At 48.0% G+C, this 22,466-nt stretch overlaps 1 protein-coding gene across 3 annotated transcripts in view; it reads left to right on the forward strand.

Moving 5' to 3' along the window:
* Window positions 1–22,466, forward strand: part of TMEM132D (transmembrane protein 132D) — a 192,079-nt gene that overhangs the window by 53,281 nt on the left and 116,332 nt on the right. The window lies entirely within an intron of this gene.

Below are 22,466 nucleotides of genomic sequence, written 5' to 3' on the forward strand. Positions count from 1 at the left end.
GCAGAGCTCGTGCCCAGTGTTTGGGGCAAGGTGGCACATTGGGAGCCGGTGTCCACGCCTGGGTGCTGTTTTGTTTGAGGGCTCTTGGAGTAAAGATGTTGACATGCGAGGGACAATTCTCCCATGTCCTAGGGAGGACACACTGTGGGTTTGGTGCCAGGCAGGCTGTGCTGGGCAGAACCTCAGCCTGTGCAGTGCCTGTGTTTGGCGGTGCTGAAATCAGAGAATTGAGCTCACAAAATCTGACATGGCCACTTCAGTGGCTCTCTGACCTCTCTAGCAATTGGCTGGAGTAAGCAGGACAGACATCTGCTCTGAAGTAATGCAGGGACCCTTCATTTTCCTACTCATTTTTAATTGTGGTTGGTCTACCCGTTCCTTCCTCAGCTGTGCCTGCTGAACTCGGGTGCACCGTGCTTTGTAAAGGCTCATCAACAAAAGATCTCCTCATAAATCCTCAGATCTAATGCCTAACAGCTCTGAAGGGTTTGCGTTTAAGGATTGTCATTTTTTTGAGGAATTGCCTATTGCAAGTATTCATTACTCAAGCTAACAGATACTGAAAATGCCTTTAAATCACCTGCTGGGTTTTCCTTGCTTTTTTTTGCTTTGTATGTTATTTTATTTCAGGGATAGGATTTCCTGCATATAGGTCCTGAACTTTTACAGTTGATCTATGAAGGCTTTTTTCATCTGCAGCTAGAAATGCTAATTGACTTTGATTTATCAAATAAAAATAAATTAATTCTGTGTTGAGAGACCCTTTCTAAACCATGTCTGTGCTCCAGATTTAGCAGACAGTAACTGCTTTGCCAATCTGTCAATTGGAGCAATCTGTAAACAGTGAAAGAAAAATGTCACTCATCACCAGCTGGTGGACAAATTTGAACCCAGGAGGGGAAAGGCAATTTTGGGTGTTCAAATAAACAGGGAGGGCCTGAAGGGGCTGGGCTGCGGCACCAGTGCGAGTTCTGGCACTATTTTTGATTAATTTTCAAAATGTTCAAGAAGTTTTCAAAAAACAATTTTTTGTGACCATACAGATGTTCAACCCTCACTGAAACGTGATAAAGAAACAAAGTTCTATGACCTGACACCTCTGCAGTGACTGGGGCCTTACTTTGGGACATGCAGGGTCCTGTCCAGGGTGGCAGGTTCCAGGAATTTACTGCAAGTTTCTCAATATCTCTTAATAATGAAGGAATGGTGGGAATTTCCTTTATTGTATTATTCTAGCTTCTTGACCCATTTGTTGGAGGGAATATATTATTAGCTAAAAATTCCCAAAGTGAGATACCTGCAGAGAAAAGCTCTGTGCATGGCTGTGAGGTCTTGTAATAATTAGGTGGCTAAAACACTTTGGAATGCCTGAAAAATCTCATTATTTAGCTAGAGATGTTTAGGCTTTCTTAACCACCCAGAGTTGGTGATACTTTTCAGCTGTGAGGGAGGATAGGAAGTGCTTGGCTGTGCACTTTTTGGAAAACAGACTTCAAGTCTCAGTTTGGGAAGGTTGTAAAATAGGAAGCTGCTCACCACAGGCTTGCAAATGGCTGAACTAGGACCTAACTGAATAAATAAGGTGGCTGCAGGGAAAGAACTGAAAGAGGGAAAGGAGGAGGGAAGAAAGAAGGGCATTCCCCAAGATACATTAACATCTGTGAAATAAGACACTTGTAAATGTATGCTAATGGCCTAAATGTTTCCATATTCAATTAAGTAATAAGTCCCGAGTTGGCAATATCCTCCCCAAACATTCATTTACTGAGAGAAGGCTCTGCTGGGACAGCAGAGGCACCATAATGAACTGGTGTGGGCAGTAAGACATGATAATGCCTACTTCAGAGGGAATTACTGCTTTCATAATGCAATTTACAACAAGAATTTACTTGTTAGAAGAGTTTTTTCCCTCTTCATTATGACAGTGTAATTATGGCTCCAGTGGCTCAGGATCATTTTGAGAGGAATGAGTTACCAAAGCCTTTGTACTGAGTGTTCTCAGGCACTCTGAACACAGGACCAGGGGCAGTTCTCTGTAAACAATCATCACGTGGAAGTTCTCACAGGACAGCAGCCTGCTTGCAGCTATCTCATCCTCCTTCTCTGGGCCCCACCTGCAATGCATTTCCTGTTTCTTTCTTGCAGTGTGTTTATTTATCAGTTTGATTTAAAATCTCAGCCCGGTTCAACACTGACAGGCTCTGGTACAGTGCTTGCAGATGTGGATTTACAGGTGTTGATGCCTGAGTGGGTAGCACTGGCTGTGGGCTGCTTGTCCGCTGTGAGCAGCCTGAATATTCCATGGCTGCTTCTGAACAAGGGGCTCAATCCCTCTGGAATTGCATCCTTTCAGAATTCATGTAGATGTAGTGCAGGATGCTTCCAGTGCCTGCTCAAAGCCACAGCAATTTATTAAGTTATTGTCTAGCTGACAGTCTTTCACTTCAGCCTCTGAATTTGGACGAGTGCATTTGAGCATGATAATAATCCTTGATGCTCTGTGCCCCCTCTGGTTGTGTTCAGGTTTCTGTCTGTGTTTTCAGACCAGCCAGGCACTATTGCAATAACTGCTCTGAATAGATTCAATGTTTGTTTGTTTTTCTTCCTCCATTGTCTTAGGAAAAGCCTGTTAGGATGGCACTTGGCAGAGATTGCTCTGGCCTTGTCAGACAGAAAGTGACTGGCTGTAATGTGCTTTTTTCATTTCTCTGAGAGGCACCGAGAGATTGACTGTGCATTTGTTACTTAAGACAGTGTTGGTAAAATCTTTTTCAATTATGGCAGACTTCTCATCTTCACAGGGTGGCAGATGTGGCTTTTTCTAGAAGCTGAGCTGGATGTGCTGGAGCCTGGAGAGATGGCTCAGCTGAAACAAAGCTCTCTGCTCTGGTGAGGCATTTATCCCAGCCTGGAAGGAACATCTCCAGTGGGATGTGAGTCATTCATACATCACTGGCACTGCCTGGGGGTGACTGCCATCTCCCTGGCCAGGGACAGGGCTCAGGAAGCCATTCAGATCACAGCTCCTCACTGATGGGAGCTTGTCTCCATGGCTGGCTGCAGCACCACACCAAAGGCAGGGACCAGGAACTCTGAAACCCTGCCAGGGACATCTCCTGACAGCTCTGGGTGTCACCCAGACCAAGCAAACTGCATGTGTGAAGTGCAGAATTCATTCATAGAGATGCTGACAAGAAATCTCAGTAGTCAGAGATGTTCTTTGGAGGACTGTAGAACATGCTGCTAAATGTGCCAGGAAACTTTAGAAAAACTAGAAATTATTAATATGTGGTTACCTGATGATTTATATTTCTTAAATTGAGTAAATGCTAAGGCAGAAAAAGTAGATAAAAAGGACTTTTGCACTTATCAGATTGATTTTATCTTTAGGTTTCATAGTGTTTTACAAAAAATCTGACTGCATTTTGTAGTCAGATGAGCTGAAGCAGAGGCGAGGCTGAAGTGCCCAGTGTCCAGGAGAGTTGATAATTTCCCTTCAGTGCTTCCAGGGTGCCTCATGTCCTTGCTGTATCAACCACACTGCCAGGCTGTGAAGATAGATCAGACAATAGAGGGGGAACAGCAAGGAATTTTTCTCCTTTTGTGATTTAATAGACTCTTCTGCTCTGTTTGCCCTCTGAGGGAGCCAATAGATTTAATACCCAATTTCTCTCATCTGCTATCAGAATGCAAATGTGATGGCAGATGAATATACTTTCAAGAATGCTTAACCTAATGGGCATGTAAAGCCTGGTAATTACCAGTTGTTCGTCTCCTCTTGTGTAATGGTTTCAGTAATAGGCAGCACCACACACTGAGATCTTGGTGTGGGCCAGGGCCAGATTCCAGTGCAGCTTCTCCTGCTCTTCCAGTGGAAACAGCAACAACAAAGAAATACAATGTCCTCATTGCAATTGTTCCATTTTCAGTACCCTGTGAGTACCAGTTGGAATAGTAGGTTAATAATCCAAATTTAGCATTTCATCGACCTTTGATCCAACACATGTGGTAACAGTGACAGAGTTTTTGTGCTGCATGTGCCACACAGGCAGGGATGGTGACAGAGCAGACTTTGGGGCTTTGTGGCTGACAGAGAAAGGATTCAGCCGGCGGTTCCTGACCCTCCCAAGCCCCCTCTTGTATGGAAAAGAAGCAAAAAAGACATGCAGCTCAAGGTTCATTACTCTCAAATTTGACAACAATGATAAAAGATAAAAACTCTAATGGAAACACTGCAGACTAAGTCGAAGTTGGTCCATCTTGCTCCCTGCCTGCAGCACCTTAAAGCCATTGGGAACAATAGACTCTAGTGGCCTGAGCTGGGCTGGGAATAAACACAGCAGTTGGTGTTGTATTTCATAATTCATGTTGTCACTGAGTGCCACTGTTGTGCCAATGCTGGGCACATTCCCGGAGCACACACCGGGCCCGACCGGCAGCACTGCCTGCCCGGCCAGCTCCGGTGCTGCTCCGACACCAGAGCCAGGCCTGCCGCTCTGCTCCATGGACTGGGAGGGTGCATTTTGGTGTCGTAGCCATTTCTGGGCACTGCAGGGCTCTGCCTGGGGCCGAGCGACCGTCTGAGAGCTGTGAAATCCCTGCCTGGCTTTGATAATGGGAAAGCAAAGGCAGAGCCGTGGGTTTGGCTGGAGCCTTGGCACCAGAGGGAGGGGTGGCCGGGCAGGGGCAGCGGTGTCGGTGCCAGCCCGGGCAGGGGCAGCAGGGTCAGTGCCAGCCCGGGCAGGGGCAGCGGGGTCAGTGCCAGCCCGGGCAGGGGCAGCAGGGGCAGCCCGGGCAGGGGTGGCGGTGTCAGTGCCAGCCCGGGCAGGGGCAGCGGTGTCAGTGTCAGTGCCAGCCCGGGGCAGGGGCGGCTCTGTCACAGCCTGGGCAGAGGTAGCAGGGTCAGTGTCAGTGCCAGCCCGGGCAGGGGCAGCGGTGTCGGTGCCAGCCCGGGCAGGGGCGGCTCTGTCACAGCCTGGGCAGGGGCAGCGGTGTCGGTGTCAGTGCCAGCCCGGGCAGGGAAAGCAGGGTCAGTGCCAGCACGGGCAGGGGCAGCAGGGTCAGTGCCAGCCCGGGGCAGGAGCGGCTCTGGCACAGCCTGGGCAGGGGCAGCAGGGTCAGTGCCAGCCCGGGCAGGAGCGGCTCTGGCACAGCCCGGGCAGGGGCAGCAGGGTCAGTGCCAGCCCGGGCAGGAGCGGGTCTGTCACAGCCTGGGCAGCGGTGTCAGTGCCAGCTCGGGCAGGGGCGGCAGGGTCAGTGCCAGTCCGGGCAGGGGCAGTGGTGTCGGTGTCAGTGCCAGCCCGGGCAGGGGCGGCTCTGGCAGCCCTCGGTGCTGCGGGGGAGGCTGCGGCCTGCCTGGGCTGCTCTGCCGTGCAAGAGGGAGTCATTTCCTCTAACAGGAGCTACAAAGTCTAATTGAGCCCGTAAATGTAACTCCCCCATCACTCTTAAAAGTTAGGTGCAGTAATCATGGATTTTTCAACTGAGCAATGTAAAGTTGAAAATGAGCTGCAAAATGTGTTTAAAAAGCTCTATTTTCTAAGTGATTAGCTCTCACTAAATCTGTGTGGCAGCATGTGATCAGTAAGCAGCCCAGCTCTATTAGAATACTCTTATTTATGACTGACCAATATAGACTCAGCTGTCATCACTTCACTCTTACAATCTGTTTTCTAAATAAAATCACAACTTAACCATATGCTTGACAGAATTATGTAGCAGCTTTAGTGTGTTTATTTTTCACTCTGCTGTATACATCAGTCCACACTCGGTTTGAAAGTCTGTTCTTTATTGCTGTTGTAAACTCAGCTGGGCCATTCATGCCCCGTGGGTATTCAGAGAACAGGCATTCAGTCAGATTTGTCCAATGATGCTGCAGAGGAGGCAGCATTCAAAATCCTTGAGAGGTGCATTGCCCTTCCTTCACAACAATCATTGTTTAAAGGGTTGAGATTTAGAGAAAATTGTTTGATGTAGCTGTCTCTTTTTTCCCTCTCTTATTTGCAATCAATATTTCTTACAGGATGTATCAGGAGCAAGTTGTTCAGATGTTGGGCTTCTCTTTGGTTTGGCCAGCATAAAAACAGGCTGTGTCCCTGTGCCACAATGGTTCAATCTGTGGAGAATGTTATCAGCTGATTGGGGGAATTAAAACCTGGCCAGCTGCCCTACAGAGCTCAGCAAGCGACCAGTAAATCTTTGGTTCCTAGGGAAAGGTGGGCTTGAAGTCAAAACCCAGACATAAACAGAGAGAGAAGACAAATGTATATATTTCAATCCCAGTAAATTGGACTTTGGTACATGTCAGAATTGCTCTGTATTCCTCTGGAGCTGAAAACTGCAGCTATTAAGCCAAAAGAAGCGATTGCCTGAAATCCTAATATAGACTGGGGAGAGGGAAATGATGCTGCAGCCAGGTAGAAAATGACACCTCGTGGTGTGCCAGTCACCCACGCACACCTTGCAGACGGAGCCATTAGGGGAGAGCAGCTGAGCCCAGCCGGAGCTGATGGGCTTGGCATCCCACTGCATTTGGTTTGGACTGGGGCTTGGGGCTTTGAGTTTTTCTCTCTAGTTCATGGCTGATGCTTTCAGAGTGTGTTCCAGCACCTCCTGACTTTGCAGCCGGACCCAGCTGATTGTGGCGCTGTGTTCTCTCGGCGCTGAGGGGCTGCTGGAATTGGGTTGTGGAGAAGTGTAGGGGGATAGAATATAAGAAAACAGAGATAGTGTAGAAAGCAATCTCACCCCTAAGGAGTTGCAGCTGGGCCAGTTATCAAAGATTAGGAACAGGCCTGACTTTACCAGGCCACAGGTGTACCCAATGAGAAGGAGATGCTATAAAAGCGTGGGGTGAGAAGGGAGCTGGGGTCAGTTGGCTGCTTTGTGAGGAACAGAGGCAGTGCTCTGAGAGCTGCCCACGAGAAACACCCAGACGGTGTGAAACTTTTGTGATAGGAGACAACAACCTGGAGCCCCTGCAGTAAGATGACAACAGAGAAGGTAAATCTGAGGTGGAGACTGCAGAGCTGCGAGTGGGATTCACTTGGGGGAAAGGGCCATGAGCTGATTGCTCTGCTTGGCACAGCCAGCCTTTGTAGGCAGTGAGGAGCTGGACATGCAGGCTTTTCTTCTCAGTACATCAATACATCTTTTGAAATGAGAAATATTTTCAAATATTTCAACATCATTTAGGAAAATGCATGAATGTGTACCCTGCTGTTTGACAGACACAGCTTGGAAAATGTTATTGACTATAGCACTCTTCTTCAGCATTAGTCTGCAATATAAACCTCAACAACAAATCAGGCTAAGTGGAGCCTGAGTTCATCAAATACAGCACAGCAGCACAAATAAATAGCATACCAGGGATCCTTGGAATCCCCAAAACCTTCTACTTCTGCGTCAGAATTAAATTAGTCACATAGCTGTTGTGTTCTGACATTAATACATGGTGGCTTTGAAGCACAACCCAATTCTAGAGGAGTTCTGCTTAGTGATAGAGAATTTAAAAATAGGTTTGTAAAGGGAAAGATTAATTTGGTGAAGTGACAATAATTTCAGAATAACAAAATGCTTATCCATAATAGATAGTGCCATCTCCTCTCTGTTCCTTTGTGTACGCCCTGCTTTTTATCTTATGCAAATGATGAACTACCTTGCACTGTCAGAAGTTGCACTTATCTTTACTAAGCACTAATTAGTAACTACATGGCAGAGTCCCATTTTTAATGATCTGGAAAAAATGCAGGTGGGGTTGGACACTAGTGTTAGAACAGGTCCTTTTCCCTGCTGTGCCAGCTGCAGGCAGCCCAGGGAATCCTGCAGTGAATGCAGAGCCCCAGGAGCTCCTGTGGCTCGGGACAGACAGACAGACCTGCCTGGCACAAGGACAGGTAAAGCAAATCTCAGCACTTGTTCTGTTGAGAGGATTTTGGGGAGCTGTAGTCCCTTAAGAAAGCGAACAGATGTGGTGCCTCTCAGGTTTTAAAAATACGGGGTGCCTCCTCTTTCCATGGGAAATTTATAAGATCAATTATAAACCTTTAGTTTTGAGAAGATATATTAAATTGTTCAGAAGTTTTATGGAAACAAAGTATGCTCTGGAAGTAATATGGCTTATTTTGAGATCTATTATGGATGCTGAAAGTGTTCCCAACCTTGAATAAATCATATCACATATTTTTAACTACCTGTCTAGGAATTCTGAACTGAGAAATAGACATAATAAATAATTTATTGTGCAGACCAGGAGCAAATATGTTTGTTACACCCTTTGATTTCCAAACACATCTTGCTGAGCAAAGGCACTTGGTTTAAACCAGCTTTGCAATATTCCCCAGTGTCTCAAAATCAGCTTGTGTGCGATGAACCTGAGCTATCCTGAGTGAAATCCAGGGGCAGTTCCCAGCAGTGGCAGCTTTCCAATCCAGCGCTCTCCTGCTCTGTTCTGCCAGTCCTGGAGCTGACTTTGGGAGGAGCTGCTTTCACATCAGCTCACGGACATTTGAAGAAGCTCCCATTTGTGTCAATGGCAACAGCCAAAATTTCTGATAGGAATTCTAAGTTAGCCAGAAAGAAATTAATGGACTGAGAAGTTCATCAATCAGAAATAAATATGTCTTTATTGGGTGAATGCTGAGAGGAAAAGACCAGGAAGGAGACAAATGATGATCAAGGACTGGAGGTAGAATGGGGAGCTCTTCAGGGACAGGAATGAGAATGAGGCTTGCTAATTGCTGGGCAGGGAAGAACATGCAAAAGTGGCAGTTTTCTGTGTTTAGGGAAATGGGATTTGGATAGTCCCTGAAAAACTACAAAGGAATGCCTTACTGGACATGAGGATTGGTATAAAACTGAATAAACCTCACGGGAGCAGGGCTCCCATCTAATCCATGGCTTCTGTGTGCCAGGACAAGAGCCCTGCAGGGAGCCAGTCTCTGTTTCTGGGCATGGCCTCAGCCAGACCTTTCTGCCATTGTTTTTCCAGCATGGTACAGAGCATTTCTTCTCTCAGTAAATGTTTCTTTTCAAGAAGCAGCACAGAAGTGCCCTTTTCCTCAGAGCCTTGCTGGGACCCTGCTTTTTTGGTGTCCCTGTCACTTGCTTGGCATGGCATGGGATATGATCCCGGTTCTCTCTCTCTCTCCCAAGAGTGAGCGATGGAATCGTTACAGGAACGGGGCAGGTTGAGGAGAGCAGAGCTCGTTTTGTGTCCCTCTGTTCCAGCTGAGGGGCAGCTCTCTGGCGCGATGCCATCAAAGCCCAGCAGTGTCAGGAGAGCAGGGTGAGGTTCCGGGGCAGAGGCAGGGTGTGAGTGCAGGAACTCCCAAACACCCTCCCCAGGCTGAGGAGCTCTCCCTTCACTGCTGCCTTGGTGAAACCTCATCTGTGACCTTTGGGAGTGCGGGAGCCTGATGGGACTTGCAGCTTCTCTGCTTTCAAAGTGACTTCACAGAACATGAAACTTGTAAGAAGAACATTTAAAGTCTCTTGCTGGAATTAATTCTGATCTGACTTATACCCAATTTCATTCAAATCAGACGGTGCAGATGAGAGCTGGGAATTTGCATAGACACAGTAATTTGGAGAGGGCGTGCAGAAGAGCTTTTTAAAATCCACATGAAGTTTGTGTCCTCAGTCTCTGAGTATGGGTAAAATTGAGGAAATTCTGAATTCTAAGTAATTTTTTTCCCCTCTGACTCTCTTGTTTGCTCAAGTCCAATTATTCAGAACCAAAATATCCTATTATATCATGGACTAAACAGGCACACTTTGCAGCTGTGTTGGGAAATGAATGAACATTTGAAAATGTGACTCTCTCATATTGTTGTATTATCATTGGTTTGAGTATGTGCTGCAAATAACATTTTGAAGACCAGGTTTCCTTTTGACTTTGAAAGAGACATATGAATTATTGAAATAATGAGCTAAAATCTTATTTTAAATTGCATTCTGTTACTTTAAATGCTATTTTGCTATAAATTTCAGTTTTGTCTCATATTGCATTTAGCCATCTTTGGTTTTCAGCAGGTAATAGTCTCTTGCTCCATCACCACTATCAGCAGCAGCTTCAGTTTTAATGAATTCCCTGTTCTGAGCACATCCCAAGGCAGTGCCATGGCACTGATCAGTCAGTGCATAACCAGATATGATGACGGCTCTGATGAGGAGCAGCACACCTAGTGACCCACTTTGCACATGTCAGTCCGACTCTGCTGCAAGGACAAACCCAGGGAACATCTGACAGCAGCTGCTTCCCTCCAGCTGCCCCAGCAGCGCTGCTGGCCCAGGCAGCCCCTCCTGGCAGCCCTGCCTGCTGCTGGGTTCTCCAGTGCTGCCTGTGGCTTCTCCTCCCTTCAGAGTGGATTTCCCAGGCAGGTGGAATGGAAGTTAATTAGTGCAGCCCCTGTGCTGCTGCAGAATGTACACATGAGCAGTGATGGCTCTGTCAGAAACTCAGCTTCCTAGAGGGAAGGTCTTCAAATTAGCCTTCAGGAGGGCCTGTCAGATTTATTTTTTTCTACTTTTCCTTTTCAGTGTGTATCATTTTAGTAATTCTCCTCTAGCAGTCACTCCCAGACTACCCGGCGGATATTTTTGGAAGAGGAAAATTTTCTTTATTTAGCAGAAAACCTCGGGGCTGATGTGTTGCCCTGTGTACCTGCAGCCCTGGTGCTGTTGCAGATGCCCCTTGGTGGCTCTGCCCCGCGCAGGGGACGGCGCTGGCGTGGCACAGGTGTGCCAGTGTGCCCATGGCATCACGCGGTGGCAGGAACAGCCTCCCCAAAGGAAGCTGCTCGCACACTCCCATCCCCACGGACTGAACAGAGTAGGGTGGACTTCAGTGGCTGCTGGATTTAAGCTGGTTTTCCCCAAATTAGCCCTGTTAGAACAAGTAGCTCTCAAAGAGGTTTTCAATATGAGCAAATAGGGATTCCTAAAACACATTAGGGGGGTTTTGTCACTGAGATAGGGCTGAATTACAGGCTTTGCCATGGATTTTATACAATCCTAATGGACTGTAATCCTTGTAATACGACAGGTTTGTGATGGAGATGACTAAAATATTTATCCCTGGCATCTTTCCTTTTTAATACATTTGTTTTCTCTCTCTTAAGTGAAAGCAATACATTGACAGCAAACTAGAGGTATTTCATCAGTCTCTTATCAGCAGCCAGCACTAAAGCCAGCCGGAAGGGTTGGGGGTTTTGGATAGCATTTATTACACGGTGTTTTCTGTATTTCCTGACCAAGTTCCAGGAGAGCCTTTGTAGCCACACAGAGCAGACTGACTCTTGCTTTTCCAGCTTAGAGCAGCCTGTGCTCCAACACCTTTGTTCCCCCAGCCCACACTGCCCACATTTCACCTTCTGCAGCTCTGCATTGGCACCTCGGGGTCCCCCGGCCCGGGGCTCTGTGTCCCCAGCCCAGCATGCTGATGAAGAATAGATTTCAATCCAGATTTAAACACTCCCCTGGGTTGTCAGTGCCTCCCCCAGCCCCTTCCAGGGCCGGTTGTGTTTGTGGCTGGTTTTGCTCTTTGCTGGGAGCACATGTGTCGTGTCACCAGCAGTTTGCTGGTGGTGGGGCTGTGATGACAGGGGCTGATGCTTAATTAGTGTCTCTCTGAAGTGCCTGGAGCTGGGGCTGCTCTTCAAAGGCCTCAGAGAGCCACCTCTGGTGTGGGCTTGGAACGGGGCTTCAAAGAGAGCCCCTTGGAAAGAATCAGTGTGCAAAACACTCCAAAGTGCTAATTTCTGTGAGCTGTGGGCTGAATTCTTCATTGCCCTGTTTGTAGGTTCATTGTTTGCCTCTCTGCAATGTGGGAATAAAACAGTGATTTTCAGAGCAATAGCCCTGTGTGCACGTTTTGTGCAGGAGAAATTCCAGCTCCAGCTGGGAGAACGTTCTTTGTGAAGCAGATGTCTGCCTTTCCCCTGTCTTCAACTCATTAAAAACCCCAAACACACTCCAACAGTCTAAAACATTAAAGCCCCAGGGCTGGGGCTGTGAAGACAAATGCCCAGCCAGACCATGGCTCAGAAAGGAGAATTCAGAGGCCTCTGCTGCTACTGGTGTCTCATCTCATTTGGGAAGTGGGGGTTGAATGGGTGACACCTGAAACTGGCTCACATTCCTTGGAGTTTGAAACAACGAGGGGAGAGGCAGTGTTTGATAAATTTACAATTTAAGTTTCCTTCCTGGCTCCTTTTCTGCAGTTTTCCTCTCTTTGTTGTGGTTCCTTCAGCCTCGTGTTCCATCACTCTCATCCCTTCATCACCCAGCCACTGTGGGGGTGTTTCAGTTGCCTGCTAAAACAGCTTTTATCCTCTAGTGGTTTCTGTCCCACGAGCTGGCAGCCAGGGACACAACCTTTTTCCTGTCAAAGGCAGCTGTCTAGTGGTCACTTCTTCCTGGAGAATTTTAAAAAGTAGCAAATTAAATGAAGAGTGTTAATGTTTTTGGCTACTGGGCTCTTGCTGCAGGAGTAAAAAATGTCAGTCCTTGCCACAAGTAACGTCCTGCATGTCTGCTCATTAAAACTTTTAAAACCCTCTATTTTCCATAGAGCAAATTGGTACCTAAAATTTTGATGCCCTAAATCTGGTGTCCAAGGCCACAAGATTTTAATACAAAAGAGCAGAATAATTCATATGATTTCTTGAATTCTTGCTCAGTCCATGTTTTAAGTTCCCTTGTTCTGTTTCATGGTGTTTAACTTGGAGCACCGTGAAGGACAGTGGGGATTCTCCCCATTTGAATCCCACAGAGGGTCCTTAGAACAACTGTGCTGGGACAAGAAGCCTCTCACTCCTTCTCATCTTACACTGAAATGCACAAATAGAATAAAGCAGTGCAAGGATATGCATGAAGTGAGGCTGAGAGATGTAGTTACCATTTTTCCAGGATTTATATGTGGAGAGGATTGCCAGCTGCCTTTGTGCTCCTGCACAGTAGCTCTGTCTTGGAGAGCAATCAACAGGGGGGGTTGTGTTACTCCAAGGGATCTCTTGTGCTTGTTTGGATCAGCCAAGCCTGGTCCTGTGGCTCTCAAGATGAAAGTCATAACCATGGCTATGCCCTGGCATGCACTGGAGTTAACTGCTGCAGCTGGATGCTGACAACACTGCGTGTACCCTGCATTGAGGGCACGGGATAATTTTGAGCAGTGTCATTTTGGTATTAATTGAACTCCCTTCTGCATCAGTGGCTTCACTGAGCTGTCAGGCTTTGCCTGCAGCAGAACTCCTTGCTGTTATTTAGCAAATGTTGCTTTGGTGGCCACTCGTGCAGATGACAGAAAGGTGGTTACATGTGGCACTAGAAGAGCTGTAGTGTTCAGCCTGGATTTTATGTGTATAACAAAAATTCCTATTTGAATTACTCAGTGAAATACCTATTTTATGCCAACAGCAGCTCTTTGGAGCAATGCAGGCTTTTTTCCTCCACTGAAGAATCTGCACCCTTTATTCATGCAGTTCCTTTCCTTTCTCTTTGCTGTAGCCCTGGTGCTGTAAACCTTAAGTAATGTCATTGGGAATCAGGGGTGTTGCTCCCAGGAGGGAGGAAAGGTCTGTGCAGAAAAGGCTTTTCGGGCTCAGGGTTTTTGCAGCAGTTGCTGCTCCATGGATTTCTGTCCCTCAGATGCTGTTCTCTGAACATCTGACACGCATGTCATTGAGTGAAGGACGCATGGCTCCGTGGGTTCAGTTTTGGCCAAGCTAATGTAACGGCCCAGCTGCTGCTCCTGTGTCACCTCCTGCCAGGAGCTGCACACAGCAATGGATGAGAGAATGCCTGGGAAAGAGAACTAAGCATCCACAGTTTCTGTGATGTCCAGAAGATGATTTTATCTGCAGCTGTGAGAAGTTGCTAGGGAACAGAGCTAACTCATTTTTGCTGATGGCTCCTCGTTAGTGCTGTGGAGCGACGTTCCTTCCGCTCTCGGCGCTGCTGCGCCTCGTTCTGCATGAGGATGTGACTTGGGAATGCCTCCGAACTGTCCTGCTGCTGGAGTCTGAGAGGAACTCTTTAGTAAGGAGCATTTTCCAGGTCACTTCCAGCAGCAGCCCGTTCAGCAGGAGTGCTGGCAGTCCCCAGGTGTCACCATGGAGGCCTGGAAGGGCAGGGTCAGCGTGGGGCCCTGGGAGGAGCACTGGGCTCACAGAGCCTTTGTTGGGTTCAGTCCCTTCAGCAGAGCACAGGAACGTTTGGGGAGGCTCTTGGTGTTCTCTGTGGTTGCTGATACGTTTTAGGCTCAGCTAGAAGCACTTTCTTTAAGATGCACACTCCTTGTCACTGAGCGTCAGGCAGCTGGGGGAGTTGGGGTGGTGGCTGCTTGAGGAGTCCAAATTGCTGAAGTTTTGATTGCTAGCAACATCCCTCCTTTCAAGTCTTGTGGAAGGTCATTGGCCAGGCCATGCCCTGAAGGAGTATCTGCATCCCTCAAAAATTGCCTTTCTGTGTGATGTGACCTCAAAGAGGCCCTGCACCAGGCACTGCTTTCCAGATCAAAGCAAAGAGCTGGTGTGCCCAGCCCCATGGCTTCCTGGTCTATACAGAGAATAGAAAGTCTGTTCCTATTTCTGCAACTTTTTGGAAGACTCATGGTGCACAATTTACCAGTTTTTCTTCCTTTTCCTGTGCTCAGTGTTGTCAGCCAATTCAAATGAAGCATAAGAATTCCCCCACTTGTTGCTTTCCCACCCAGCAGAACTGTATATATGTACACAGGTCTATACATGTGTGTATGTACCCAGAAACACAGAGAGAAGGGTCTTACAGCTCTTGGGAAATGTTGTGCTGTTCTGTTCTCTTTCCTCCTGCATCCGCCTGCAGTGGAGGGCTGGGTGATCGTACATCCCATGGGCTGCAGGCTTCCCTGTCCAGCAGCAGCCCCAGTCCCATGCTGCTTGTGCTCTGCTGGCTGTCCAGAACATGTTTTTCACCTGTGAAATGGGGCAGATGGCACTTTGTTTTCCCTGCACAGAGTGCCCAGTACTGTGCTTTGTTTTTTCCTGTCTTTCCTTAAATCTAAGTCTAATTTTAAAAAATTGCTGGTTGCACAAGCTGTGCTGTTAGCAGCTTTGCTGCTGTTTGGCCAGAAATAAAAGGGATGTGCTGCATTGTTTGCTTTCTTACAAGCAATTTAGAAAGATTTCAGACCCTACACGTTATTTTTTGCATTTATTTTGGAAACAGTACTTTGAAGCAGTCCACGGGGCTCCCAACCACTTTAAATCAGCAGGCAGCACTGTTTATCTTTGCCTTTCATTTTTGTAAGCAAACACCCTCCTGCACAGCCTTGAATACAGAAAGGATTTGCTGTGCTCTGGCTGCTCGTTGGTGCCCGGAGCTCTGTCCTGCAGGGGAAGGTGCTGGGGAGGGGTCTCCTCCTCCTCCTCCTCCTCCTCCTCCTGCCTGCAGCATCCTGACCAGCCCAGAGATGCAGGGAGCAGGAGGGGGCACCAGGGTTGTGGCAAACCCCTTCCAGAGCTTTGTGTCCCGCTGGGAGCCCCAGGATGGCTCCTGCTGGGGGCACAGGGTGCCATTCTCAGCTGGAGTGTCACTGGGGCTCTGCTTCCTGAGCTTCACCTAACTCAGGGTCTTCTGAAAAAAGCCCCAGTTTTGCTTCCCACTGAGGATGGGGCCCTCTGATGCCTTGTTTGGTGAGTAAATAGAGGTCAGAGCTGCAGACTCTGTATTTGTTTCTGCTTTAAATTGATTTGTATGCATCCTTTCCTTTTGGCTCTCCAGAGACTTGTGTGTTTTACATCTTGCAAAACATGTTTTAACAAGGACCTTGTTTGAAAGGCACAGGAATAAAATCTGAGTGTGTGTCATGCATGCATGTATGCAGATATCTGCACCCGTGTGCAGGACACAAACTTCAGCCACAATAGGTGATTTTTGGCAGCCCATGAGATGCACATTACAGACAAATCTATTTTATTTAACTCCTGGTGTGCACAATTCAGCTTCTGAAGCCTAAATAGTCTTGTGGCCTTTCACTAATTAAATTTAATTATAAATCCACCTGGGCTATGTTTTTGTAATATCTCCCTTTGAATGGCAGTGGCTTGGTGGCTGTGTGGAATGGGTTTTCCTCCTGAAATGTTAATTAGGTGGAGAATGTGTTATGCTTTGGAAAAGCTGCATTGCAAACCCATAGATAAACAGATTGATTTAATTTTAATCTGCTTTCATGGTGATGCATAATGATAACTGGTTTCTGTCTCACAGGGCTGAAAACCACAGACCTTAATAAGAGTTTGTGGGTATATTATACAGCTTTAAATAGCTTCTGTTGTGCTAGACCGCTCTCCATAAATTATTCCAACTCCATCAGCATCTCAGGGACTCCCCATTCTCTTCTGCTGTGGATTTTCAATCAGTGCAACTCTTAGTGTAATCTGAAGAAACTTGGAGGTATCTGCTCTGAAAACAGCTGCCAACACTGGTTTGTACATCAAGTATTCAATGGGGAGAGCAGAACCAAAAAAGCCTTGCAGAAGCCAGCTTTGCAGATCAAATCACAGCATCCAAGTCCTTCCTTTTATAAGCCATGCCAAAATTAATTATGGAATTAAAGCCACACATTCAGATGGTTGGTATGAAGTGTCTCACTACATGACCTGGTTTTTGTGATCTCCCTTTCCTGCTGAACTGAGAAAAGTGCAATTCACTTCAGCCAGTCCTAGAACAGTTGGTTTACATGGGCCCTTCTCAAATACAGTTTAATCCACTGAAAGAGTCTCAGCTTTAAAGGTTTGTTCCTGATGGGGAAATATTTTTTGGGTTTAATGGTCTAAATTTCTTCAGGGGTTTGTGGTAGCTACAGATCCAGAAAGCCTTTTTATGCTTGGTTTTCATGTGCTCACAGCAAATATGCCTCAGGTCTGACAACGATGGCTGAGTTGTGCCTGTTTTCTCCATGACAGACATGTTTTATTTTTGACTGATGTTCAAAGAGCCTCTTTCAGGCTCAAATTCTGTCCTATATTAGCTTCAGCCATAAAAAGCAAAGAAACTGCAGAGGGAGACAAAAGAAGAGTATGACCTCAAAGTGCATAAATTTAGCATCACCCCAATGCTGTACATAAAATTGGAAATGCTGGGAACACAAATTCCAGCCATCCCTCCCTGTGCTGTAGAATGGTTAATTTGGTCTCATCTACCGAGGGCTTCTCAAATGAGAGCAGATTTTGGCCAAAGGGTGGTTTTTAAGGGAGGCTGGACAGACAAAGGGCTGGATTACCTCTGGGTTTTGTTTTCAGCGTGAATCTTGGCCCCATGCTTTGCCCTCTCACCGTTGTTCAGTCTGGTGGGCTCTGTACATTCCTCATTCCCATTCCAGTGCTGTTCATGAGTTTACCAGCTTCCCTGGCATTCACAAACCTGCTATCCCATATTGCCTTCGATTCTGGTACTCCAGGGTTTAAAAGAAACTCTGTCCTGAAGTAAAGCCAGAACATTTGTTGCTGTTTTCTGTTGTTTTGTGCATTGGAATATGATTGTTTGAGCACAGAGGCCTCAGGGAGGGGAGGAGGTTGTGTGCAGGCAGCGAGACATCAGGATGTAAATGTCAGTAGAAGTGTTCTGGTATCAAAACGGCCTCATTTAAGCAACATACAGCTCCAGCCTGACCTCAGATCCTGCAGAGACGTCTGCATTTAATGTAGCACAGCATTAACAGGATCATTCTGCACTTATTGCCAGCAAGAGACAGCTCCCAGGGAACTCTGAGTGCATCTACAGCTTAGTCATGCCACAGCTGCTGGCTGGATTTTAGATCCCATGGTAGCACCTGGCCCCCACTACCTGATTCCAAGCCTGACATTTAATTCTGGTCTTCAGGAAGGCCCTGAGGAGTCTGCAGCTCCTGCTTGGTGGCTGGAGGGTGGCTGGGTTTGCCCTTCAGCCCCTTGCAGGCTCGGGCAGTGTTTCCAGCTCCAGGAATTTGTTCTTGGATCCAGAGGGGATGGCACCAGAAGGAGCCACCCCTGGCACTGTCCCCAGCAGAAATGGGCCCTGGGCAGTGAGAGATGTAGGGCTGGGAATGCCTGCAGGGTTGTGCAGGGGCTGTTCTGCTGCTGACTTGCACCAGTGCCTTTGACTTTCCAGGGAGTGAAAACTGACCTGATTCCTTTGTTTCATGCCACGAGGAGCTGTGCTCGGGTCCGTTTCTGCTCACATTTTGCTTGTCTTTGGTCTGAAGTGGGCGGTGGGGGAAAGCCTGTCCCACCCCTCCTGCTGCCATCCCTGCTGCTGAAGGAGGTGGATATTGGCACAGGGAAGGCTGCCACCCTCACTGCTCTGCTCCCTCTCCGTGCCTGGGTTAGGGTCAGGCTCTGGGCAGGAAGAAACACTGAAGATAAACAGAAATAGAAGCCCCTTCTAGTTATTTCTGAAATGCTTTGGGGAGATGCAGTGACAAGGCAATCTCAGAGGCCACTGTGATGTCTGGTAGGTGCCCAGGAGCTCTCAAAAATGCCCCCTCTGCACACAATTTATCTGCACCTTCTCCTCGCTGCTGGTGACAAGATGACAACCAGTGGTACCAGGGTGTTAACAGGCTCCCTTTTCTTTTTCTCCTTTGATGTAGAAAGTAGCTCTCTTTCTCAGAAGGACCATGAAAGGTTCCCACAGATCTTTGCCCCGAGCACTTACAGTAATGAAAAGCTAACTTCAATGTCACGGGTCTGAAGCATCTTTATTTAGAGCTGTTTAGGGCTCGGATTGCCTGTTTGTTTGTGCTGTGGTGGAAAGGGGGGTGATACTCGTGTGCTGTGAGCAGGGCACTGCCAGAGTGAGATGGAGAGGGCAACCTGGCCTGGGCAGGGTGGCTGTGCCCATCCCATCCTGGGCAGGGCAGGGTGTGTGTGCCCATCCTGGGCAGGGCAGGGTGTGTGTGCCCATCCTGGGCAGGGCACGGTGTCTGTGCCCATCCTATCCCATCCTGGGCAGGGTGTCTGTGCCCATCCCATCCTGGGCAGGGTGGCTGTGCCCATCCCATCCTGGGCAGGGCAGGGTGTCTGTGCCCATCCCATCCCATCATGGGCAGGGTGTCTGTGCCCATCCTGGGCAGGGCACGGTGTCTGTGCCCATCCCATCCCAACCTGGGCAGGGTGTCTGTGCCCATCCCAGCCTGGGCAGGGTATCTGTGCCCATCCCATCCTGGGCAGTGTGTCTGTGCCCATCTTTTGCAGTGTGTCTGTGCCCATCCCAGCCTGGGCAGGGTGTCTGTGCCCATCCTTTGCAGGGTGTCTGTGCCCATCCCAGCCTGGGCAGGGTATCTGTGCCCATCCTTTGCAGTGTGTCTGTGCCCATCCCAGCCTGGGCAGGGTGTCTGTGCCCATCCTTTGCAGTGTGTCTGTGCCCATCCTTTGCAGGGTGTCTGTGCCCATCCCAGCCTGGGCAGGGTATCTGTGCCCATCCTTTGCAGGGTGTCTGTGCCCATCCTTTGCAGGGTGTCTGTGCCCATCCCATCCCAGCCTGGGCAGGGTGTGTGTGCCCATCCTTTGCAGGGTGTCTGTGCCCATCCTGGGCAGGGTGTCTGTGCCCATCCCAGCCTGGGCAGGGTATCTGTGCCCATCCTTTGCAGTGTGTCTGTGCCCAGCCTGGCCTGGGCATGGTGTCCACGTGCAGGAATGACATGGGCTGAAAGCTGAGCCCTAATGGTTGTAAACTGCAGAGACTGGAGGTGCTAAAGCAGCTCCTGTGATAAATGAGAGAGGATGCTGCCTGCATTTTAATTGCAGTTGCAGCCTCTTCCATCACTAGAGTAAACAGAGTGTTCAGTGGGTCAGGGATAGAATTGGGAATCGCTATCTTTATGCACTTAGGTAATGCATTTCCTTGATTTCAGTTGTGATGTATTGATTCTGGGAGTTCCTTCTGTGCTTTTCTTTGCTTCTCCCTTCCCTTGATTTGTACCCTGTCAGCATTGACGAGTTTTTAGGGATGTGGACTCCCAGGAGCTTTGTTTGCCATGATTGATTTGGTGCGAGGGGTGAGCTCCTCAGGAGCCTGGGAAACTGATGTGAGCAGTGATCCAGAGGTAAATAACAGCCAGGAAGGTGGTTAGCTGGATGGGCTCCTTGTTTGAAAAGAAACAACACCAAACCAGCCACAACTCAAATGTTTATGGCCTTCCTTTCCTCCTCTGCCCCGAGCAGACTCTGCCCAAAGGAAGTGATGGGCACAAAACGCTCCAAGCACTCCAAGCACTCCTGCTGCAGCCCAGCCTAGGTGTGTGACCGTGCTCACAGGGGTCCCAGGGTGAGGGGAGAGATGAGGAGCTGACTCATGGTTCACAAGGCTGATTTATTAATTTAAGATCTATATTACATTAAAACTATACTAAAAGAATAGAAGAAAGGATTTCATCACAAGGCTGGCTAAGAATAGAAAAAGATGGAATGATCACAAAGGCTTGTGGCTTGTACAGACAGTCCGAGCCAGCTGGACTGTGATTGGCCATTAATTAGAAACAACCACATGAGCCCAATCCCAGATGCACCTGTTGCATTCCACAGCAGCAGATAACCATTGTTTGCGTTGTGTTCCTGAGGCCTCTCAGCTTCTCAGGAGGAAGAATCCTAAGGAAGGATTTTCCATAAAAGATGTTTGGGACGTAGGTGTTGTGAGCAAACTTCCAGGGTGCCGGCAGCAGGAGCTCCAGGCTGTGTGAGTGAGAGCAGCCCCTCACTCCCAGCTGGCAGGGCTGGGGCTCTGCGCCCATCAGCTCAGCTGGGTCACCCACACCCACGGGACACCGGAGCCACAGCTGCTGTGTCCAAGAGCTCCGGGCGGGGATGAGCTCCTCGGTCACAGCCCCACACCTGCGCAGCACCTGCGCCACCCCAGTCTCCCTGGGGATGGGGATCATTTCTCATCGTGTCACTGCTCTGCGATGGTGCCCAGCAGTTTTCCTTCCTCGAGGTGCAGCAGGAAGGCAGGACCAGCTGCCAGTCCCTAGGAGTGGCTGAAGACACGTGCTGAGAAATGTCTCACCCAGGTTGTGTGGCCTCTTTGTACCTCCCTCTCTGAGACGTCAGGGATGGAGTTTAATTTCCACTCTGCTTTGACCGCTGATCTCTTGTCCTGAGGGATGTCTGCTCTAGCAGCAGTGACTGCACCTGCTTAAAATCCATTTTGTCAAATTAGCATAGGAGAACTTGCACAAAAATTGCCAGCCTCCATGTATTTATTCTTCCAGGTGTGCTAAGGAAATTGCAGCCACTGCTATTGAGTTAGTGCTGGGAGAAAGGAGGTTTAATCCTTTTTGTTCAAGACAGTTGAAAGAATCCTTTGGCTTTTTATTCTGAAAACATCTGTGTGGATCTTGTCCTTCAAAGATTTCCTGAGCAATTTCATGCGGGGGCAGAGCTGACAGTGCTGTTTTGCTGCTGTTTGCTGCTCTGCTGGCAGCAGCTGCTCTGACAAAAACCTCCCCTACCTTTTGGGGTTTCTGCCCAGAACTGAGGACTTGCCATGGCACCGAGTGCATTTTGTGTATGAGATTTTTAGCAAATATAATTAAACTGTCATTTCCTGACACCTCATGAGGCTTGATCACAATGGACTCCTTCTAAACACGTTCAGGAACCAGAAGTTACCAGCACCAGGGACTCCTCCTTCAGTAATTTGGCCAACATTACATTTCTACCTGTGGGGCAATCCTGTAGTGCCCCGAGGTACAAATTTTGGAGAAGAGGGAGGCAGAATTAAAGAATGCCACACCTGATGAGAGGAATTGAAATAGATATTTGAAAGTGCATCTCTCTCCATATAAAGCCCCTCTTCTCCACTGGCAGTTAATAACTTTTTATTCTGGTTGTTCTTTCACCATGCAACCCCAGAAGTATTATGCTAGCCCATGAGAACTAGAAAGCACCTCTGCAGAGCAGCCAGGCCAGTTTGCCACATGGCTTTTCCTGTTGTCTGGACCTCTCTTACGTGGAACCGGAGCTCCAGAGAAATCAGGTGCTTTAGGAAAAATAAGAATTTTTTTAGAATAAGTATTTTTAAGTTCAGAGCTGACGGGACAATGAAACACAACAGTATTAAAAGAAAATGTTGTGAACTCAAAAAGATGATGAAATAAGAGCAAAGATAAGGATTGGCATCTTAGAGCAATCCAGAGAGGGAGGAGAGAAAGGGTAGATTTTGTTTGTAGTGAGGCTTAGCAATGGCTCTTCACTCCAGCACCCAACTCCTTTCTTTTGACACCAGAAATGTTACCTTCTGTGCCAATGCAACACCTTGAGCCAGGAGAGAGCCTCGGTGTGCCCAGGGGTGCCCGGAGTGTGGGTAAGGGAGGAGCAGGAGTGAGGAGCCTGCTCCAGAGCACACCCACCCTTCAATCCAGCTATGACTAAAGCTCAATTACCATTAGTTCAGTCAGATTCTGTCTTGATACAATTTCTTCAAAATGTGAACGTCTTAATTAATTCTCTCAT

This window comes from Molothrus ater, chromosome 18, assembly GCF_012460135.2.
Source record: "Molothrus ater isolate BHLD 08-10-18 breed brown headed cowbird chromosome 18, BPBGC_Mater_1.1, whole genome shotgun sequence".
Lineage (NCBI taxonomy): Eukaryota > Metazoa > Chordata > Aves > Passeriformes > Icteridae > Molothrus > Molothrus ater.